Genomic DNA, 13,833 nt, shown 5'->3' with positions numbered 1-13,833 from the left:
ATTATTTTTGACAGATGGCAGCTCACCGTTGCGTCGCCCATCATAAACAGTTTGTCATTTTTAATCTGTTTATTATGGATGTCGGCTTGTCGGTACTCATGTCCCGTAATTTAGTTTCTTTTGATGTAAAATAATTTGTGAAAATTAATCAACCCAAACAAAACAAAGAATTAAATTATAAAAAATGGAAAAAAAGAAGAAGCAACAGTGGAGGAACAACCCTGTTAAAAAAAAAAAAACATCATGGATTTCATTCATGCTTCAATATTTACTATAGATAAGAAAAGGGGCGTTCACGATCTATTGTAAAAAAATAAAATTTTACATTTTTACTAGGCCTGTTGCACCAGATCGTGAATACCCCTAATGTCACTGTCAGTTGTTGTTATTTTATAAAGCACAAAGTTCGTGAAAATGTATCGTCATTCTATTAATTGTGATTTGGAAGAAAATACACAAAAATAAAGCATTATTTTAGTGAAAATAGTTTTTTGCCACTCCTATGGTGGCCGGACTTTATCAAGTATACTGATCAAGACGAGGAGGATTCTTGGATGGTTGTTTTTTTTTTGTTATGTTTTTTTTTTTTCTTTTTTGGATAAAATTGTATATTCATTTATACAAATTAATAATGTATTAAAAAATACAAATAAAAGTGGTAAAAGCTGTGGCAAAATCGCATCGTCACCTCCTCGCGGTGCCCCCTGGATATCCAACTAACGACGAGCGTTGGATCCATTCGATCCACGAGCTGAGTCACCTGAGTTATCTTTTCAGGAACTAGGAGCAAAAGAACAGAAATATCGCTCTGAATGCACCAGCTCACAATTAAATCCAAGAGCGTCTGACACATATTGTGCGGCACACTGGTCAGCGTCTGTACCCTGTGGGGCGGCTGAATATAAACTATGGATAGAAGTAACTGAACTATTTATAGTACGAATACTAAGTTAAAAAAATTATGGCAATGAACAAAACGACTAGATTAAATACCCCAGGTGGCACTCCAGTGAAACTGGTAAATCCACTCTCTTACGAGGTCGGTCCTATGGATTCTGGGGAGGACCAATTATTGCTTAAAAATATTGAGAGACGGAGTTCAAAGACGCAAAGAACTCCCCCAAACAAATTAACTTCAGGGGTTACATCATCGACAACCTCAAACAATACTACAGATGTTAAAAACATCAGCGAAAAAGGAACCAAGATCAATGAAGAGATCGACATCACAGATCAACAGAGTTCCATCGAAGAAAAAGAGAAAGACCAATCAAAAAACTACTTTGATGAATGGCAAATTGAAATAGCGGCAAGAAAACAACTTGAAGTTCTAGTTCAAAGTCTTCAGCTACAAGTAAAAAAACTCGAAGAGAAAGTTTCTTTGCTTAGCTAGAAAGATGCAGAGTCCACGCTTCAGTTAAGTCCAAGATATATGGAACCTGAATATCAAACTGATGAAGAAGAACTCTTGTTCGAAACTGAGAAAAAGAAAAATAAGCGTATCACAAAGAAACGTAAAGCAACAGGTAGTCCCGAGATTTGTTTAAGAAATCAGAAAAGCTCTGAAGCTGTAAATAATAAAGAGTTGATTACAGAAACTAAAAAAGTGAATAATGCGGTAGCTGATGCTAAATCAAAATCTCACGCTAAAGGCAGCAAAAAAATTACACCACCACCAATTATGATCTCAGGATTTCCAATTTTTGGAGATCTCAAGAAAATAATAGAAAATTGTACTAAAAAAGCTTGCAAATACACATCGTACAACAAAGACAACTGGAAAGTCATAGTCGAAGAAGCCGACGAGTATAGATCTGTCACTGAAGAACTGAGCAAACACAAAATTCAATGGCACTCATACGAGAACAAAGCTACAAGGCCAATAAAAGTAATAGCCAGAGGTCTTCATTCCTCGTGCTCTCCCGAGGAAGTAGTGGAAGATCTTGTACAAAAAGGCTTCCAAGCCCTAGATGCAGTCAATCTATTTAAGAATGAGACAATAAAAAACTCCTCTGGAGAATCGACGACAAGTAACAGGTTACTACCTTTATTCATGCTAACTTTTGATAGTAAACAAAGTGTCGAGGAGATTTATAAAGTAAGATCAATCTTGGGCATAGCTGTTAAAATTGAACCACTCCGAAAATCTAAAGTTGTTCCGCAGTGCAAACGTTGCCAAGCTTTTGGTCATACCCAAAAATACTGCAACCGCGAGTTTGCTTGTGTAAAGTGCGAAGGAAAACATGCAACTAAAAATTGTCCGATGAGCAAAGATCAGAAAGCAAAATGTGTGAACTGCCAGGGTAATCACCCGGCAAGCTATAGAGGCTGCCCAGTTGCCAAAAAATTCCAAGAGTTCAGAAGCAAAAATACATCTGCTAGAGACAAACCCAGAAACACAGTAAATACCGTTTTAACTGCTGAAAACAATACTAAGAATGAACCGCCTAAAAAAAATGTTCAAAGTAAAAGCGATGAAAATAAAGCCTATTCTCAGATTCTAAAAAATGTGCGGAAGAATGAAGAGACTTCCATAAAAGAAATGCTACACCTCATTCTTCAAAGAATTGATAAACAGGATTTGAATATCAAACAGTTAAGCGAAAAAGTCGCTATTAAAAAACAATGATGGACAGAGCACTTAAAATCGCTACATGGAATGCAAACGGTCTTTTACAACACTTATCCGAATTAAAAATCTTTTTAGATCTAGAACATATAGATATTTGCCTGGTGTCCGAAACAAAAGACTTTTCCAAGCAGGCCGTAAATACAATTGCGAATTCTATTCCTCCAGGTCGCCTACTTACTGGCCTTCCGATACTAACAAAATACCAGATCTTATTGACTTTTTCGTAGCTAAAGGAATCAAACGAAATCACATTAGTGTCGAAGGTAATTATGACTTGTCATCAGATCATACTCCAGTGATTCTAACACTAAGTGAATCGGAAGTAATAGAAAAAAGTAATCCAAAGCTTGTAAATAAGAAAACAAACTGGAGTGATTTTAGAGAAAGGCTTTTAAGTTTTATAAATTTAAGATCTCCCATGGATACAATCGAGCAAATTGACCATGAAGTGGAACAATTTATTGCTGATGTGCAACAGGCCGCTCAAGAAAGTACTCCAACATTTTCTAATAGAAGACAAAATGAAATAAAATATCCTTTAGAGATAAGAGAGTTGATAATAGAGAAAAGAAGAGCTCGAAGAAAATGGCAAAATACTAGATTTCCAGATGATAAAACAACGTTTAACCGTATAAGCAACAATCTTAAAAAACAAATTTATAAATTCAAAAATGATTCACTCAGTACATTCCTAAAGAATTTAACGACTGATGCTTCAACCGATTTTTCGCTATGGAAAGCAGCCAAGCGCCTGAAAAGACCGCAGTTACTAAACTCTCCCTTGAAATCTCAAGATGGGAAATGGATCGGTAACCCAAAAGAAAAAGCTAACCTTTTCGCGGAGCATCTTGCGAATGTTTTTAAGCCATACCCAACAAACGCGGCTGAAAATAGCTTACAGTTAGTTGATAAGATAGATGAAAGTGAAATACCAATTGTAAGATTAAAAGAAATAAAAAGTATGTGTTTACATCAACTATCAAATAAAAAATCACCAGGTTACGATCTAATTACTGCTCAGGGGCCTATTTCATAGATAATACATTACATACATTGTATGATATTGACAGTTCTGATGTATTATTTTTGTTTCATAGAAAATTTGTATGAAGAACTGTCATACATCAGTGTATGAACGGAGAATCGACTGGAAGTATTCCAATGTTGTATGATACTGTTTCATAGAAATTTATCATACATTGTTTTAATACATTTTGTGTGAATTTTTCATACATTTCATACAGCAAGTCATTTTGCTGTAAACAAAATTTATTTACTTAATAGAAGTAAAAAAATGGCAGTTTTGTGTTCATAATTTAATCATAAGGAATATGCACATAATATATTTTGTATTTTTGCAAAGAAAATAATAATTCATTGTCTTTTCTTGTTTTATTTTTAAATATCATGACACGCAAGTTTCTGTTACTTTTCGTTTTGGTTAGTCAGTAAAACAAATTTCATACACTCCAACGAAACCTAACCTCACACTTCATTCAAACGAAATGTCAAAATAAATACATCAACTACAACAGAATAGATTTTATACATTACTTCCAATGAAATCTATGAAACAAAAAATTGTATGTAATGTATAAAAAAATTTTAATGTATGATGTATGTAATGTATGTGATGTATGAAATAGGGCCCAGGTTATGAAAGAAATGCCTTTGAAAGCCTTCATAAAACTCCAATATATAATAAATGCATGCCTTAAGCAATGGTATGTCCCACACCATTGGAAAATTGCTGAAGTTATTGTCATACCCAAGCAAGGTAAGCCACCTACAGAAGTGACGTCTTACAGACCAATATCGCTTATACCAATTATGGCAAAAGTTTTTGAAAAACTGCTTCTGAAGAGACTTAGCAAAATTATAGAAGAAAGAAGGTTAATCCCAAATCATCAGTTTGGCTTTAGAAATAAACATTCCACGATAGACCAAGTTCATAGAATAACGGATGTAATAGAAAAAGCATTAGAAGAAAAACAAGTATGTTCAGCTATTTTCTTAGATGTTGCTCAAGCCTTTGACAAGGTTTGGCATGAGGGACTTGAGTACAAACTGCAAAGGGATCTTCCCAGATCGTACATCTCAGACCGATTGTTTAGAGTAAGGTACGATCAAGAATATTCGGAATTGAAGAAAATAGAAGCCGGTGTACCACAAGCAAGTGTCCTAGGTCCTACTTTGTATTTACTATACACAAGGGATATCCCAGTTGGGAATCACACCATAATGGCTACTTTTGCAGATGATACCGCAATTTTGGTACCCGACAAATGTGTCTCTAGGGGAGCAGTAAAGCTGCAATATGCCGTCGACACAGTCAGAGATTGGACCGAAAAATGGCGTATCAAACTCAATGAAACAAAATCTTCACATATAAACTTTACAAATAAAAAGATAAACAATATTCCAATATTCATTAATAATCAAGCTGTACCTTACGCCAATACGGCCAAATACCTTGGAATGACTTTGGATGCAAAGCTAAAGTGGAAAGAGCACATCAAAAAGAAAAGAGAAGAACTAAACTTGAAATATAGAAAAATGTACTGGTTACTTGGTAACAACTCTGATTTATCAACCCAAAACAAAATAATGCTGTATAATCAAGTACTAAAGCCTGTTTGGACCTATGGTATCCAATTATGGGGCTGTACAAAGAAAACAAATACCGAAATCATCCAAAAATTCCAAAACAAAGTCCTTCGTGGAATAGTTAATGCACCTTGGTACATAAGAAATAGCGATCTACATCGTGACCTACAAATAGAAACGGTTACAGAAGTTGTTAAAAAATACGCTGTATCGCATAATCAGAGACTGCAAAGTCATACCAATTCTGAAATGGTGTCCGTCTTGAATACAAGAAACCATGTTCGGAGATTAAGAAGAACCAAGCCTCATGAGCTTATGGTCTAAAAAAAACATGGGAAAGTATTAAAAGTTTAAACTTCCCCCAAAGTGATTTTACAAAGTTAAGAAAGAAAAATCTGATGTCGATCTCTCAAGATTGGTCCTGATAAAGAGGTGGTTTTAGTGGTTAAGAGTCCCACACTACTTGGTGTCGAATACTGCCAAGTGTCTTTTGAAGATTTCCTCCCGTCAAAAAAAAAAAAAAAAAAATTATTTTAGTGCCGGGCTACACGTTGATTTTTCAATCGCCTAACCAGTCAGCTTGTTGGCAAGAGGGGTGAGGATTTTCGTCATTTTGACGTTTGTTCCTAGAAAATGTGAATTGGAACGTGATTGGGCACAACACTGTATAGCCAGGCACTTATTTATTATTTAGCATCACAAACACATCCAAAACAAATTAAAAAAAAAAACACCCCAATCATTTGGGAAAACCATAATATTAATTTCCACCAGCTTTTAGCTGAACTGTCAAAAAAATCAGATTAAAGTGAGAAAGCAACATTTTTTCCTTTAAAAATCACCTGATCCATGGCTGAACCACTGCTATCCCACCAATATCGGTGGGTAACTTCTGATCGTGGTTCAGCAGTGGGTTAAGACCTGAACCTCGATTGTACAACACTGCAAATGAGTTGAACTGAGTTCAAACGTTGATCCGAGGATGAACCACGTTTGTACAACTGGCCCTAAGCCTAGTACGAAGGTGAAGCGAAACGAAATTTTCCATACAAAATTTCGTTAACGAAATCTTGAACGAAAAATTTCGTTTTGCTTTTCTTTTTTCAGTACACAGCTCTAGCGAAAAATTGGAGAGTTTTCAATCATTTGTCACTTTAGGGCCAGGGGGTCAATTCCCGATCTGTGAAACTGTGAAGTGATAACTTTTATCATATTTTCATTAAAAACTCGATTCTGGATTTATAAAAAAATTAAAACAAACTTCAAAATTTGAATAAAAAAATTACAAAATTAAAACAAACTTCAAAAATTTTTTTATGAAAACTAAAATGATAAATTTTTTATCACTTCACAGATCGGGAATTGACCCCCAGTTGTACAAACGTAGTTCAGCTTCGGATCAGGAATTTAACTCGCCGATTTCGGCAGATTAGCAGTGGATCAACTTTGGTTCAAGGATGGATTTAGCTATTTCAACCTATATGGACCTAGAACCAGTGCTAAAAAATCAATTTTCCCACCGAATTCAGAAGATAAAAGTTTCTGAACCACGGATTAAATATTTGTACAACTGGCCCTTACTTTTTACCGTCCTGTGCATTTTTCTTTACTCCAAGAGCAGTCTTGACGGTTTTTTCACTTTTAATTTATTTTTTTTTTTTGCTTTAAAAATTATTTTCTGTTGAATTTTCTTGATTTCAAATTAATTTTGAATTTTTTTATTTTGACTTTGACAGAATATTCGATGATATTTTTTCGCTAGCATTTTCGTTGTCGACTTTGGAGACTTGAAATTTTTTCGTATCGCATCAGCAGCTTACTAGGCTTTCACGCAGAAATTATTGTCAAAGTCAAAATACAATTTAAACAATTCAAGAAAAAACATCAGAAAATAAGTTTTAAGCCTAGAGTACGCTGCTGAAACGAAATGAAAAATTTTGAAGTCTCCAAAGTAAACAGCGCACATGTTAACGAAAAAATACCTTCAGGTATTATAGCAAATTAAAAATAATAGAAATATAAATCAAAAAAATCAAGAAAAAACATCCGAAAATAAGTTTTAACGCAAAACAAAACAAATTTAATTTCATTCAAGATTTCGAAGGAGAAGGAGCACTTATTTTGTTTTAGAAACTTACGAATCACGAATTGGTTTCCATCTGTACATTTTAATATCTATCACAATTTATCGCGCATAAAAATTGTGAAGAATGGAAATACAAAAATGTCAGCTAAAATTTAGCTTGATCTGCATTTTTAGGAAAACGTCCACATTCCAATACCATACAAATTTACCCTTTCAATTTTTAAGAAACTAATTCGAACAAAAATAAAATCAAGTGTTGTGAAATGTAAGCAACAAGTATAAAAATCTACAGATTTAAGCGTCATATCCTGTTTTCACTATAGCCCGAATGAGACAAATTTCTCAAATTGTCAAACAAAACAATTTTGTAGCAACTACATATATATTTATGAATTATGATTTTAAACTTTAACTAATAAAACTATGAACTATGAAACTAAATAAAACTATGAATTCTATTATTAAAATTAAGCCCTTCTGGCAATACTATTTTTACTAACTAAATTTAAGTATCTGGCAATGCCTTCACAAGTAAAATGAAATGTCAAAAACAAAAGCTCTTCCAGCATAAAAGCTCAATAGAAATTTGTATAAATAGAGAGCTAAGACAACGAATATTCGCATTCAATCATCTACTTATAAGCAGTACGGTCGAGACACCTCAGCCTCTGTGAATAAATTATATGGTTATTTGAAATTGTTTTGTTTTATTTTTTTCATCAGACTCTGCACAACCCCAACACAGCTAGTATCTCACGAAAGTATTTAATGCATATTCAGTACGGCAGAGCTACCTCCGCCTCTGAATATTGTCATAACGTCGTAGAGATACCTGTCACCTGTCACACCATCACCGCACGTAACACAACAACCACTCTCTCTCTCTCTCTCATACTACATTGGCGCCCATCTAGTGGCCAGAGTTTTGAAAAAATACGAATTATACAACAAACGCAAAAAGTACCTACAAACACACATACAATCGCATAGCATAGCAACAGTTTTGCAGCAACAATGACTACGTTCACCGAAGAGCAAGTCAACAAGCTATTGGCTACTGTGATGACCAAAAACGTACGAAACGGCAGTTTTAGCAACTGTACCAGCCGTTTTTCCGGTGAAAAAGACCCCCTCAAGGTCGAAGAATTCATTGCCACAATCAGCTGCTACGGAGACGTCGAAAACATCACTGAAGCTGATGCTATTAAGGGATTCCCCTTACTGTTAGAAGGCGATGCTCGTAGTTGGTGGCAAGGAATTAAATCTAGTATCAAAACATGGAACGATGTTCTGACTGCTTTAAGATGCGCGTACGCACCTACTAAGCCAGCATACAGAATCTATCAAGAAATCTTCGAAGATAAACAAAAATTTAAAGAAAGTACGGATGATTTCATTCGCAAAAAACGGGCATTACTTTCGCAGCTACCAATTCCACAACCGACAGAAACCATGATGTTAGATATGGTATATGGGTTATTACACTTAACCATTCGCGATGGTACACCACGTGAATCCCTTAAAACATTTCAGGAACTGATCGACAGAGCAAGAGCTGTGGAGCAAAGCATGGCTGAGAAATATGTAGCACGACTTCCGAAACCTGATGACGAAAGCACAAAGAAGAAAATAAGATGTAACTTCTGCAACCATTTAGGCCATGTCACGGCAGAATGCAGAAAAAAACAAAGAGCAGAACAAGAAAATCAAGCAAAATCTTCAGCTAATTCAGGCATTTTTTGTTATAAATGCAAAGCCCCAGGGTATCTAAGGTCAAATTGTCCATCGTGCAAAGAATTACCGAAAGGTCCAACAACTGTTTCTTTCAATCTTATAAAAAACACTATTGGTAATGACTTGCCAACCATTCCCATAATGTCACATGGCGAAAATGGAATCGCTTACATTGACACAGCGGCACGAACCAGTGTTGCTGGACGTCACTTGTTCGAACATCTTCTCCGGAACAAAACGAAATTTCGACAAATTGATGCTGACGTTACACTTGCTGATGGCAGTGTTCAGCGCAATGAACTATGCATGACAACAACAACTATTATTTTTGGTAATCGTCTGCGGCCCATCACATTTGTCGCCCTTCCAAAAGCAAAAGCGAATCGCACTCTAATCGGGATTGATTTTCTGGAAGAAAATGGCATAGTGCTCAATTTAGGACAACGATGCTGGCACTTCGAAGACAATCCTCAGAAAACATTCGATTTTTATGATACCACAAAGCATATAGTTTCACCAGTTTTAAGTGAGCTAAGACGTGAAGCAGCAAATCATAACAATTGGTTTGAGAAAATTCAACCAGTTACGCCTCTCCACAAGACTCCAACCTTTCAAACTCCAACTTCACCCAAGTCACCACCAGTATTCTCAAGTTCGATATTCAGTCCCAAAACACCCGTGCACTTGGCAAATATTAAAGAAGATGACGGAGCTTACGGTCCCGAACCTTGGAGTTCTAAACAATTCCAAACCAACGACTATTCACCTCATTCCATAAACAAAATCTTTAACGATTCTTTGCGTGGTGAAATAACGCCCGAAAGAAAGAACAAAAAAGAACTTTTTCCTCAAAAGCCAACCCGATCGTGCGAGAAAATGGATGAAGAATATTTCGTAGAAATTATGGCCATAACCATAACACTGCAAGAAAACGAAGGTATTAATTTGGTTGTTGAAGAAAAGAAAGAGATAAACAACATTCTGCTTCAGCACTCCTCACTGTTCGAAGAACTCGAAGAAGCAACTCCTTTTATCGAACACAAAATTAATACTGGAGATCAACCACCATTTGCTACAACGCCGTACCGACTTTCTTTCACACGCAAACAACAACTAAAAGATGAATTACAAAAAATGATTTTAAGTGGAATCATAGAAGAATGCGAATCACCATGGGCAGCCCCAGTAGTCATGGTTCCCAAAAAAGATGGAGGGATACGCGTCTGCATTGATTATCGCGGACTAAACAAAATTACAGTCCCTGACCATTATCCAATACCAAGGATTGATGATACAATCCACTCAACAAAAAGCACCAAATTCATAACCACGCTTGATCTTCAATCTGGGTATTACCAAATTAAAGTTGCCAAACAAGATGTCGAAAAAACTGCGTTCATCACACCTTTTGGGATGTACTGTTTTAAGCGAATGCCTTTCGGCCTAAGAAACGCTCCAGCTACTTTCATGCGTTTGATGGACAAATTTCGTTCTGGCCTCGTTATAGAAGGAATGTGGTTATTGATATATCTTGATGACATTATCATTTGTTCCAGTAGCTTCAATGACCATTGTAAACATCTCATCAAGGTTTTCGAACATCTTCACCGGTTTAAACTAAAAGTAAACAGACAGAAATCAAAAATTTGCTGTAGCAGTGTCAAATACCTCGGGCATCTTATCACCAGCAAAGGTATAGAAGTAGATCCCGATAAAACCATTGCCATTTCATCCAGATCCGAACCAAGGAACGTTAAAGAAGTCCTTTCCTTCATACAAACTTGTTCTTGGTATCGTCGATTTGTCGAAAATTTTGCAAGTATAGCAAAGCCACTCACCAACCTAACCAAGAAAAATGCCGTCTGGAAATGGGGGAAAGAGGAACAAAGTGCATTCGATAAACTTAAAACATCGTTAACAACAGCACCAGTCTTACAACAAGCTTGCGAAGATAAACCCTTTTTTTTGAAAACAGATGCTAGCAACTATGCCATAGGTGCAGTATTGGTCCAGGGGGAGAAGGCTGACGAACATCCCATTGAGTATATATCACGACTCCTAACCAAATCCGAACAAAATTATTCCACAACGGAAAGAGAAGCATTGGCAATCATCTATGCCGTAAACAAATTCCGTGGATACATAGAAGGAACCAAGTTCGTACTTTTAACCGATCATCAACCCTTAAAATGGTTAATGTCACTCAAGTCTCCAACGGGAAGACTTGCCAGATGGGCATTGCAGCTCCAACCGTACAATGTCGACATCCAATACACACCAGGAAACACAAACAAAGTAGCTGATATGCTATCAAGACCTCCATGTCAAGCCAGTAAACACATCATCGAATCCTGTGAAATCTGCAACGTGAAGATAGATATTCCAGCTAGAGAAGCTAGTGAAATTCGCCAAGCACAACTTGAAGATGCCGAACTAAAACCGATCATGGATTCATTCGAAGAAAATAATGAGAATCTACCTCGTTGGACAGCCAGAGGCTATATAATGAGTAACGGAGTCTTATACAGATATTCTCCAGAGTCCGATTCTGAAGATGCCCAGTTGGTAGTTCCTCTTCAAGAACGCTCAGTAATCTTACGCTCTCATCATAATGATGCTACTGCTGGACATTATGGCATTGAACGAACCATATCCAAAATTGCATCAAGATACTACTGGCCAAAAATGAGGACTGACATTATCAAACATATTGGCAACTGTTTAGCATGTCAAAGATATAAACCCAGTAATTTGAAACCAATTGGATTATTACAAACAATTCCAAGTAATCAAAGATTTGAAGTTGTAGCCGTCGATTTGTTTGGACCCTTACCCAAAACTCAGGATGGTTATCAATGGATTATCATAATCGAAGATATCTCAAGCAGATGGACAGAAGTGTTCCCACTTAAAGAAGCAACATCACTGAACTGTGCCCTAGTATTACTAGACGAAATCTTCCTTAGATTTGGTATGCCTAGGCGCATTATATCAGACAATGGTGTCCAATTTGTCTCCGCTCTAATGCAACAACTACTTCACTGTCTGGGAATTCAACAAACCCTTACACCAGTCTACCATCCACAATCTAACCCCGTAGAAAGGAGAAATCGCGACATGAAGAGTCAACTTGCCATTCTGGTCGGAAACAACCACACAACATGGGTAGATCATTTGCCATCTATTCGATTTGCCATGAATAACTCAAAATGTCAAAGCACCGGATATACACCTGCATATCTAACTTTTGGTCGAGAATGTCGCACTATAGACGACGTCACAAACAACATAAGAACAATACAAGATACAGAAAACTACATACCACAAATTGCAGCAAAACTATCAGAATTGTCAACAGTACTTCAAAATGCGAAAGAACAGACCGAGTCCACTCAAGATCGTAATAAGGCCTACGTCGATACAAAAAGACGCCCACAAGTAGAGATCAGAGAGGGAGATGAGGTCCTGGTTACAACTCACATACTAAGTCAAGCGGCGAAAAACATTACTGCAAAGTTCGTTCCAAAGCGGGACGGCCCATATGTCGTTGTTGGTAAAGTCGGATCATCTTCTTTCCAAATTGCTAACAAAGATGACCTTATGCTTCCGGTTGGCACGTATCATGTGTCGGCCCTAACCAATTTAAATCAAGAGAAGACAACTACTGCTGAGCCTATCCATCGATTGCGCAAAAGAGGACGCCCCAAAAAGCACTACTAAATCTGTCACCTCGTCGAGACGACTGAAGTTCCAGAGGGGGAGACTGTAGCAACTACATATATATTTATGAATTATGATTTTAAACTTTAACTAATAAAACTATGAACTATGAAACTAAATAAAACTATGAATTCTATTATTAAAATTAAGCCCTTCTGGCAATACTATTTTTATTAACTAAATTTAAGTATCTGGCAATGCCTTCACAAGTAAAATGAAATGTCAAAAACAAAAGCTCTTCCAGCATAAAAGCTCAATAGAAATTTGTATAAATAGAGAGCTAAGACAACGAATATTCGCATTCAATCATCTACTTATAAGCAGTACGGTCGAGACACCTCAGCCTCTGTGAATAAATTATATGGTTATTTGAAATTGTTTTGTTTTATTTTTTTCATCAGACTCTGCACAACCCCAACACAGCTAGTATCTCACGAAAGTATTTAATGCATATTCAGTACGGCAGAGCTACCTCCGCCTCTGAATATTGTCATAACGTCGTAGAGATACCTGTCACCTGTCACACCATCACCGCACGTAACACAACAACCACTCTCTCTCTCTCTCTCTCATACTACAATTTTCTGTAAGATTATACCTTTGAAATTAAGCAATTTGCGTAATTTTGTAGGAAAAACAGGCTTGATAAAACTAATATCAAAAGTCATTCATAGCGCTCGGTCGCAATAAGGTAGTCGATTCGCTTTGCTAGAGCAACAGCATTTAATCTCCCTGCAATGCCGGAAAACCTGTCTTTCACTATATTGCTTAAATACCCAAAATATCAACGAAAGCAAACATGAGAAACTAAATGAATATTTTATTGAACTAAATATATTGTTTTTCCTAGAAAAGGATTAAGTACGGGCTGTTTACTTCTGGAATTCATAAGAATTTTATTGTTGAGGCCATAAATAACTTTGGATTTTCTGAAATGAATAATCACCTGAAGACACCTATACAAAGTTTTTTTTTTTTTTTGATAAGAATGTAGACATTCAGGTATTGCACCAAAACTATTAAATACAGGGTGATTCAGGAGCAATATATTATA

Source organism: Episyrphus balteatus, chromosome 1, assembly GCF_945859705.1.
Source record: "Episyrphus balteatus chromosome 1, idEpiBalt1.1, whole genome shotgun sequence".
Lineage (NCBI taxonomy): Eukaryota > Metazoa > Arthropoda > Insecta > Diptera > Syrphidae > Episyrphus > Episyrphus balteatus.
The sequence above is the reverse complement of the archived record's forward strand: the minus strand, read 5'-3'. Positions refer to the sequence as shown.